Below are 9183 nucleotides of genomic sequence, written 5' to 3' on the forward strand. Positions count from 1 at the left end.
TTTCTCTGTTATTTGTGGAGAATGAGGTATTTATAAAAGCCAAAAGGGTGCCCGCTGAATCCCATGACGTGAATGTTTTGTCTTTCAATCACTTTAATGAGCTTGGTACCAACTCGAGAATGAGTGGCTTGTACAATTCCCTGAGACACGATTAAATAAATGTTTTGTCTATTTTGGTCCCGTTTATGGCCACTGACTGACTGATGCTGTTTGGGTTTCAGGCAGCTTTTCTTTTCTTCCAGAGTTGTGCATCCTCTCCAGGTTCCAGAAGATCAACAGGAAGAGGACTAGGACGGCTTCTTCACACAGAAGCTCTGGGTTCCTGTCAATTCAAACGTTCCAGACGCGCTCTCTCTCTCTCTCTCTCTCTCTCTCTCTCTCTCCTCCCTCCTCTCTCTCTCTCCCCCCTCTCTCTGCCCCTCTCTCTCCCTCTCTCTCTCTACCTCTCTCTCTCTCTCCCTCTCTCTATTCCTCCCTCTCCCTCTCCCTCTCCCTCTCTCTCTCTCTCTCTCTCTCTCTCTCTCTCTCTCTCTCTCTCTCTCTCTTTAATGTAGGCGTAAACATTGGGAGGATCCAGAGAAAGACAATAAAAAAAATGCACTCCGTCTTCCTGTTGACTGCAGTGGTGAGAAGTGAGGTCAACTTCGCATGACTCCTCCAGGGGCCTTGTTCTCATGCGGAGTACACTATCTACTACACGGCCTTCTCCTGCGGCAGGCTGCACAGTACAGTGTCTACTCCTGCTAGTATGTGTGTGAAGGGACAGCTGTGGCTAGTAGAGTCAATCCACCGTGAAATATAATATCAGCGCTGTGGTGCATCAAAGCAGCCGTCCATTTGGACTCAGGTCCCCTGGGCATCTGCAGAAACATACAGCACGGAGTGCAGAATTGTGCTGAAAGGACGCACTTCATTTGTCATCCAATGAGTGCCACACTTCCAAAAAAAGTACAAGCTATCCACTTGAAGTGAATATATGAGCTGTCAATGTCTTCCAGGAAGTGCTTTTATTCTAGCCTGGTGCCCCGCCCATAATAAGTCTCGTATTCATCTCTCCGCACACTTCCAAAAGCGCAAGCTATCCACTAAGTGAATATATGAGCTGTCAATTTATAACAGGAAGTGCTCTCATTCGGCATGCTCCTAAAAAGTCTTACTTACGTAGATACCGTAGATGGATGGATGGGTGGATCGTGGATTTTTACTTCCATCGAAAGACACACACTGTAGGCTGTGGTGGAAAAGGAGGACTTAACGAGTGCCGTTGACAGTCTGTGACCGCTCTCTTTTCAGCATAAACATTCATTTCACTAGCACACTGCAATTCCCTTGTTCATGACGATTAAATTTAGTTTTGGTGTTAGGGATTAAATATAGGCTGTTTTCTGCTACAGTATAAATCCATTTCTGGGGGAAGCTGTGGAGCAAACACATTCATGCCATGTCCATAGAGAGCCAGATTCAAATCCCATTGGTCACTTCCAAACCCCTTCTCTCCCACTCACTTCCTATACGGATAATCTGCCTAATTCCTGTAAACACTGAGGGAGAAGGACTTCTGAAAGTCTTAAAAAAGACTAGTGGAACTTGTTGTAATTGTAAATACTTGTCCATTAACACACGGAATGGGAAAAAAGACATTTGTTTGAGAAACCTGATTACTTGCAACAGTGTCGGAACAATTGCACACAATCCAGGGCAAGACACTGATAGCTCCCCCCCCATTCAGACTGTCAAGGTCACAATACCCAACACAGGAGGGACCTGGGCCCCGGAGAAAATGCCCCGCTCGCCCCCCCATTAGCTCTGCCCCTGGCTTGAAAGTGCTTCCAATCACTCCGTACTGCATCTGGTCTCCAATCCCCAGGCCTGCTTCCCGTTAGCACAGGGGTCTCCTCGCTGGCTTTGCGGTGGGAAGCCACAGTGCCTGTTATTCCCATTGCGAAGGTGAGGCCACTCCACAGCTACGCCACTGGAACCGTAACTGCAGCTGGTAACTGGGGCTGCAGACTGGAGTGGAGTGCTTCTGACAGTTGACTAGGAAGTCAGGGGCCTTTGGCATTCACGTGGCATTAGTGCAGTAGGTTTGGTAATATCAGGTTCCAATAGCAGTGGACCCACAGACCACCACAGGAGTGACTGCAGCTACAGGGGAGCACGCTATGACTCTTGTGAATATTACAGGTTGGGATACTGCTCATTTATGATGTGACCAGGATCATTCACCGTCTGATGATAATTTTGTCTGTGGAACACAAGTTGGAGAACTACACCTGGTGGATGACTGAGGCCCTGTTTCTACAACTGGTGGATGACTGAGGCCCTGTTTCTTATGACTGAGGCCCTGTTTCTTATGACTGAGGCCCTGTTTCTACACCTGGTGGTTGACTGAGGCCCTGTTTCAAGAAGGAGAGACCAATGCACACCTGGGTCTCTTGATGTGCTGGTTTATTCAAGCAGCGAAGGAAACTAGTGCAATTTTAGTATTTAGTGAGTTTCTTATCTACTACTACTCTACATTAACCATGGTTTTTCTTTTTCTACTCCAAGCTTTTATTATTATTTGGTCCGGAGAAATCCCCACATAGTAACATATTGTGCATTCTTTTGAGGTGCTGGCTTATTCAAGAAGTGAAGGAAGCCATACTTCACTCTTCTCGCAAATGCCAGGGAATTTATGAAAACATGACAGCCTACAGCCTTTTTCATTTTGGTGATGATGAGTCACTGCTGTCCCTAACAGAGCTGTGAAACCAAACTTGCCCCCACGTCTCGGCCCAGAGGGGTAGAAGAGGATGTCCTAGACAGAAGTCAATTTACCACAGACAGACAGATGGAGTAATATTGACATGTCTGGAAAGGGGCAGCAGGAGAATAGAGACCTATGTTGTGCCAGAAATGTCACCAGAATGGCAAATTGATCTGTAAGTTTAGAATATCTGCTTTTTAAGTTTTTAAAAAGTGTTTTGATTTCTACAAAGAAATCTTTATCAGCCCTTTTCAGATTATTGGAAGGTACACAGCATTCAGATGCCTCTCCTCTTCCCTGCTGATTCGATGTTGTACTGTACATGCCGGAGTTTGGAGCTGAGTTTGGCTGCCTGCATGACAACTAAGCAGCAAACTATAAAATACAGTAGCACTTCACTCAACCACACCATGAATCAACAAACAAACTAGGCCTGTGCAGTCGCCTTCGACTGCTTAAGGTATATCCCCGAAACGCAACGCTTCCAGTCCCCCATTATTCCTACCACTCCCGTTCACCTTTTCATAAACGTATATGATAAATACAAAATATAAAATAAATAGATTTAATATCTATACATAGATCTATGACGTGCATAGGCTTAAAACCAAACGACTATTGTGAAAATGAAGCAAAAAAAATGGGGCAAATGATAACCCTGTTTGGTAACGCTTTACTTTACGGTACAGTATTTACTGTGTACTTTCTGCGTAACAACAGGGTAACAGACAGAAGTTACATGGTATCTAACGGGTAAAAAGGGGGTAATTACAAAGTAAATATTATGTAATACACATATCTCAAGAATTACTATGAAACTACTGCGTATTTTCTAACCATCTAATCATCAAACTTCTCTCTGTTACCCTGTTGTTACCCAATTAATGGTATTTACTTTGTAATTACCCCCTTTTTACCCATTAGATACCATGTAACTTCTCTCTGATACCCTGTTGTTACCCAGAAAGTACACAGTAATTACATAGGGTAACTGTACCGTAAAGTAAAGTGTAACCCACTGTTTTAATGGTTCACTATTACAGTGGATCTACCACGTACAGTGTAATAACCATTGTAACAATATTTAATACCATGTAATACCAGTGTAACACCATGTACCAATTTGTATGTATTTGTGTGTAAGTGGTATTACATAGCATTGCATATTGTTACACTGATTATTACACTGTACCTAATATGGTAGATTCACTGAAATGGTGAACCATTAAAATAAGGTGTTACCGGGCAAATCAATCCACCCAGTCAGAAGTTATGGGCCAAATGAAAATTCCGCCATTTTGAGAGTGTTGACCTCCACACTCGAATCAATTCATGAACCTACCACAGAGCATTGACACACCAAATCTGAGACAAATCCATCCAACTGGTCAGAAGTTATGGGCCAAACAAATATTTGGCCATCTTGAATTCAGCCATCTTGAAAGTGTTGACCTCTAAACTCAAATCAGTTCATGAACCTACCCTAGAGCATTCACACACCTAATCTGGGATAAATCCATCCACCCGGTCAGTAGTTATGGGCCAAACAAAAATTCGGCTATCTTGAATTCAGCCATCTTGAAAGTATTGACCTTCAAACTCGAATTAGTGCATGAACCTACCCTAGAGCATTCACACACCAAATCTGGGACAAATCCATCCACCCGGTCAAAAGTTATGGGCCAAACAAAAATTCGGCCATCTTGAATTAGCCCATCTTGAAAGTGTTGACCTCCAAATTCGAATCAGTTCATGAACCTGCCCTAGAGCATTCACCCAAAACATCTGGGACAAATCCAAACATCCGTTCAAAAGTTATCGCGTTAACACGAAAGACCTTACGCGGCAGCGCCGGACGCGGCGGCGCCGGATGCGGCGGTGGCGCCGGAGCCGGATGCGGCGGCGGCGCACGCAAAACCATTACATCCCCAACGCTCCGCGTTTCGGGGATATAAACAAGTGCTTAACTGCAAACTTGCAGGTGTGGCTGTCAGATTGTGGTGCAGCTATGTTTGAGGTGGTGTAAAAAAATGGTTAGTTACAGGGCTTTGAACCGGTTCAAGGAACGAAAACGAAAACCAGGAACTTTTTGTATTTCACAGGGAACAGAAACGAAACCGGAAACTTTATTCTGTTCTGGAACGGAAGCACTTATTTAAGAAGTATGGTAACCGGTTAATACCGGTTAATTCCGTTCCTCAAATTAAAAAAAAGTAATTATTTTCCTGAGCACGTTACCATGACGGCTGAGGTCCATATCCTGTGTGACATCAGACATTCTCTGACTGAATGGAGAGAGAGCTGTGGATTACAAAGTCTCCACTCCATATCTTAAATGAGAGAAATCACTGTCATACAAAAGGGCAAAGTTTCCATTTGCATCATTGTTAGACATTGCAGAGAACCGTGTTTAAAGTGCACTGTGAATGTTCTTTGTTATTGGGCATCCATGGCCGCTTCAAATATGCACAAACTCATAATGGGAAGCCAAGTCAGCGTGGAGTGCGCATTTTCATCATTGGGGTTTATTCTCCGCTTCTCCGCTTAGGTAGTCCCTGAATGACAAAATTCAGAAGGATATTCTTTTCATCAGTTTGGAATGTAGGCTGACTCATTTGCACTTAATTACACAGCATACCTGAGTATTGTTACAGGCAGTTCAGGCAGTTCTGAAGGCAAAAGGGGGTCCAACAACCAAGCATTAGAGAGGTGTTCCTAATGAAATGGCCGATGAGTGTAGGCCTATATTGGTTTCTGACAGCACAGGAAGAGTCATTAGCAATATATGAAATGTTAGTAAATACATTTTGGTTCTACTTTGTTGAATTAGTTAACCTTTTTGAGGTCCAAATGTGTATTGTTTGAGCAGAAACCACCAAAATTCACCTAAAATTAACACACTTCTGCTGTAGAGCAGATGGGGTCACCGGCGGGCCTATTAAGTGGTTGCTGAAAATACTCAACTACATCATAACAACATTGCTTATCGTCGCTGTCCAGTGAAAACCACTTATCTCCACTATTATTTTTAGTTTTTTATGTTCGTTCTTTATTTATTATAAAATATAAGACAGTACTACTGGTCAGTCTCCATGGGTATATGTGTATGATAAATAATTTAGTAGCCAACTTTAATGTTGCAATGATTTTTTTTTTTGAAAATGTGGTTTTATAAATCAATACATAAAAAACAATGAGAAGTGGAGATAAGTGGTTTTCGTTGGACAGCGACGTCATGACAGTACCGAGAGCTTTAAAGGGACAGTTTGGTCAATTTCAACATGCAGTTGTAATGCTCACACTACCTTGGACTTGTCAGTGCCTGAGATTTTTTTTTCTTCTTCTTCAGCCGTTTCCGAGATCCTGGTCATTGTAATGGGGGCAGCTCTTTGTTTACATTTCAAAAAAAACATTTTTATTTATTCCCAAAAACATCCAAAAGGTTATAAAACATCAGCAGACAACTAGCAAACAGCAGTACCTTTTGGGAAAATATTTGGAGTTGGCCTATGTTTCATTTTTTAAAAATGTAAACAAGCGCTGCCCCCATTAGAATTGCTCATATCTCGGAAAGGGCTGAGCCGAAAAATGTGGCATCACCAGGTACTGACAAGTCAAGGGTAGCGTGAGCAATACAACTGCATGTTGAAATTGACCAAACTGTCCCTTTAAGTAACAGATTAAGACATAGCCATTACAATTTTGGTGACAGTAAGGTTATAGCCCTTAGCTCTCTACGCTAAGGGGTTAAAAACAACTATGTGGAAACTATATTGGGTATTATCTGAAAGGGAATTTTGTCAGCTTTCATATGGTAGCCTACCACACAATTGTCTATGACAAATAGTAGTGAAGTTATGAGGCAAAATGGAGCTAAATGTCAGGCGTTCAGGGACTTAAGTTAAACAAACACAAACAAAACATATTTGTATACCTCTTTATTAACATTTCCTTTATCATGTTAAGAATTGCTGCCACATCATCACTTAGGTTACAAACTTAGTCATAGAAAGAAGATGGAAAAGACAAAAGAGGTGTACACACTCCACATGTAAGAGATTCCAGAGAATTAGCTGATGATATACTTATATATTATATACGAATTAGCTGATATACACTTCTCTACAACCTGTGATCTTTTTTGTCATGTGTGCCTTGTAACACAGAACTAGATAAAATACAAATTATTGTATGTTTTGGATTAGTCATGCATATTATTTGTATGTGCACAGTATGGTAAGCAAACCACAAGCAAAAGACAGCAAGGAAAAGGCTGAGCTTACAATCTCTAAGTACCAGGCTTAATTAATTAAATGTGAGGTTTTGTCATAGTCTGATTAAATCAAAGTAATTTTTAGAAAGTTTCCCTTTGACTTCTCTGAGTTCTGAAATGTTTTCGAAATGACCAAGCATATAGAAGAGGGTTCACACAGCTATTTAGCACCGTGAGAGTCTTTGCAACGGCATTACCTGAGTACCAAACGCTGTTAAGTTGTTGTGATACTAACGGGTTGCTTGTTACCAGAGCAAGTCCAACAACCTTCACTAGGTTCATCACATGACAAGGCATCCCTAGTACGAAAAAAGTAAAGAGGATGGCAATCACCAATTTGGCCAGCCGAGGGTTGCCTGAGAGAGTGGTCTGCTTCACCTTCTTGTGGAGGAAGAAGTAAAACATTGCCATGATCAAGAATGGAAGGACAAAACCCAGCAGTGTCTCACACAGAAGAATCCCCATAAGCACTTCATCAGGAGTTCTAGTACAGAATTTATTTTTACCCTCTGTGAGGTCTGCCGCTACTGCCTCCGGACTGGAGAGAATCAAAGCGAGTGTCCAGAGGGAGAGGAGCAGAAGCTTTTCTCCTTTGCTGCCCAGTTTGGTCCACTGGCTCCGGTGCAGTACCACCACGTACCTCTGGACGCTCATCAGAGTCACGGTCAGCACGCCACAGTAGGCACTAATGAAGGCAAGGAGGTAGAGGAGCTTGCAGAGGGCACGGCCTAACGCCCAGGCCGAACTCATGTTGTAGATCCACAGTGGTATGGAGAGCAAACGCAGGATATCTGAAACGGCAAGATTCAGCATGAGATGAAGGGTGAAGTTTTCCTTCTTGAGGTTCCGCAGCAGAAAGACCACGACAGCAACGTTGGCAGGAACACCCAGTAGGAAACAGACTCCTAGAACCCCAGTACCGACCTGTTCCTAGATGCCCGAGAGAGACATGATGCCCGAGATGTTTGAGTTTGAGTGGTTCAGGTTTTCCATAATCATGACTCAGAGCTGAACACTGCACAGAGTGAAGCATCCACAAGCGCTTTTTGAAACTTGTTGTGATATATCAGTGTATAAGCACATCCTGTTGCATATTTATACACCCTTTATCACAGGTCAAAAATAATACAGTGCTAAAAAAAAATATAGACGTTTCAGCCTAAGTATTTTTCAGCGTCTTACACAGGATGTAGGTAGGCAGGGTGTTCAGTCATGATGTCAGCTAACTCTTTATAGGGCGAGTGACCATATTTGATCACTTCCCCACCTATTACAAATGCCCCTGCCATGCCACACTACAAGAGTGTAAAAAAACCAAGTGTGATACATCAAATTAATCAGGAGAGATCAGGCCTTTTCACAGATAGTGACATCTTGACATTTGACCAATCAGCAGTGGCCTTGATCCTGTCAAACTTTGGTGTTCACCCAGAAGTTGCGATTTGTGTCTTTTTGTGCCTGCCTTCCTTTAAAAAAGCAACTATAACTAAAACAATTTTAAATGGCAAAGTAATGAAAATCACACATTGTATAGCTGAAACTAAATGAAACTAATTGAGATTGGGTGACCATATTTGATCATACGACCTATAGGGGTAGTCCATTTTGCCCAATATGCCGGCAGATAGATGAATGCCATAAATTGTGCCAAAGTGCCATGTTGTTTCATTTTATTTGTTGGTGAGAGTTATTACACTTAAAATACAATTTACACATTAGGATTTTGTATTATATGTAGTCTAGTATTTTTACTTAATTATAAGAAAAAAGTGTGTTTTATGACCACGTGGAGCTTGGCACATTTCACCTCTTATCATATAATTACAGTCTGCATGTCAGAACCTTTTGTTTTAAGTGTAGTGTGAGGGTCAGGGGCATAGCAGCAAATTGTGGGCCCTATTTACAATCAGCTCCAATGGACCCCCCCTGCCCTGCCATATATTTTCATAAATCGGACTGTGTGAGGGCCCCCTATATACATGGGGCCCTGGTGACTCTAGCCCCTGTACGACGCCCCTGACCTTGAGGGCCTCCTGAGAGGTCGGCCGGAGATTCCACACAAGGTCAACTAACTACACCACATGCTTGAGGGTTACAACTGTTAAAATAGAGTTATTTTGATGTATGTTAGTTGAAGTTGGATCGGTATGTATATTTTTTT

This window comes from Engraulis encrasicolus, chromosome 4 (assembly GCF_034702125.1).
Source record: "Engraulis encrasicolus isolate BLACKSEA-1 chromosome 4, IST_EnEncr_1.0, whole genome shotgun sequence".
In the NCBI taxonomy this organism is placed as follows: domain Eukaryota; kingdom Metazoa; phylum Chordata; class Actinopteri; order Clupeiformes; family Engraulidae; genus Engraulis; species Engraulis encrasicolus.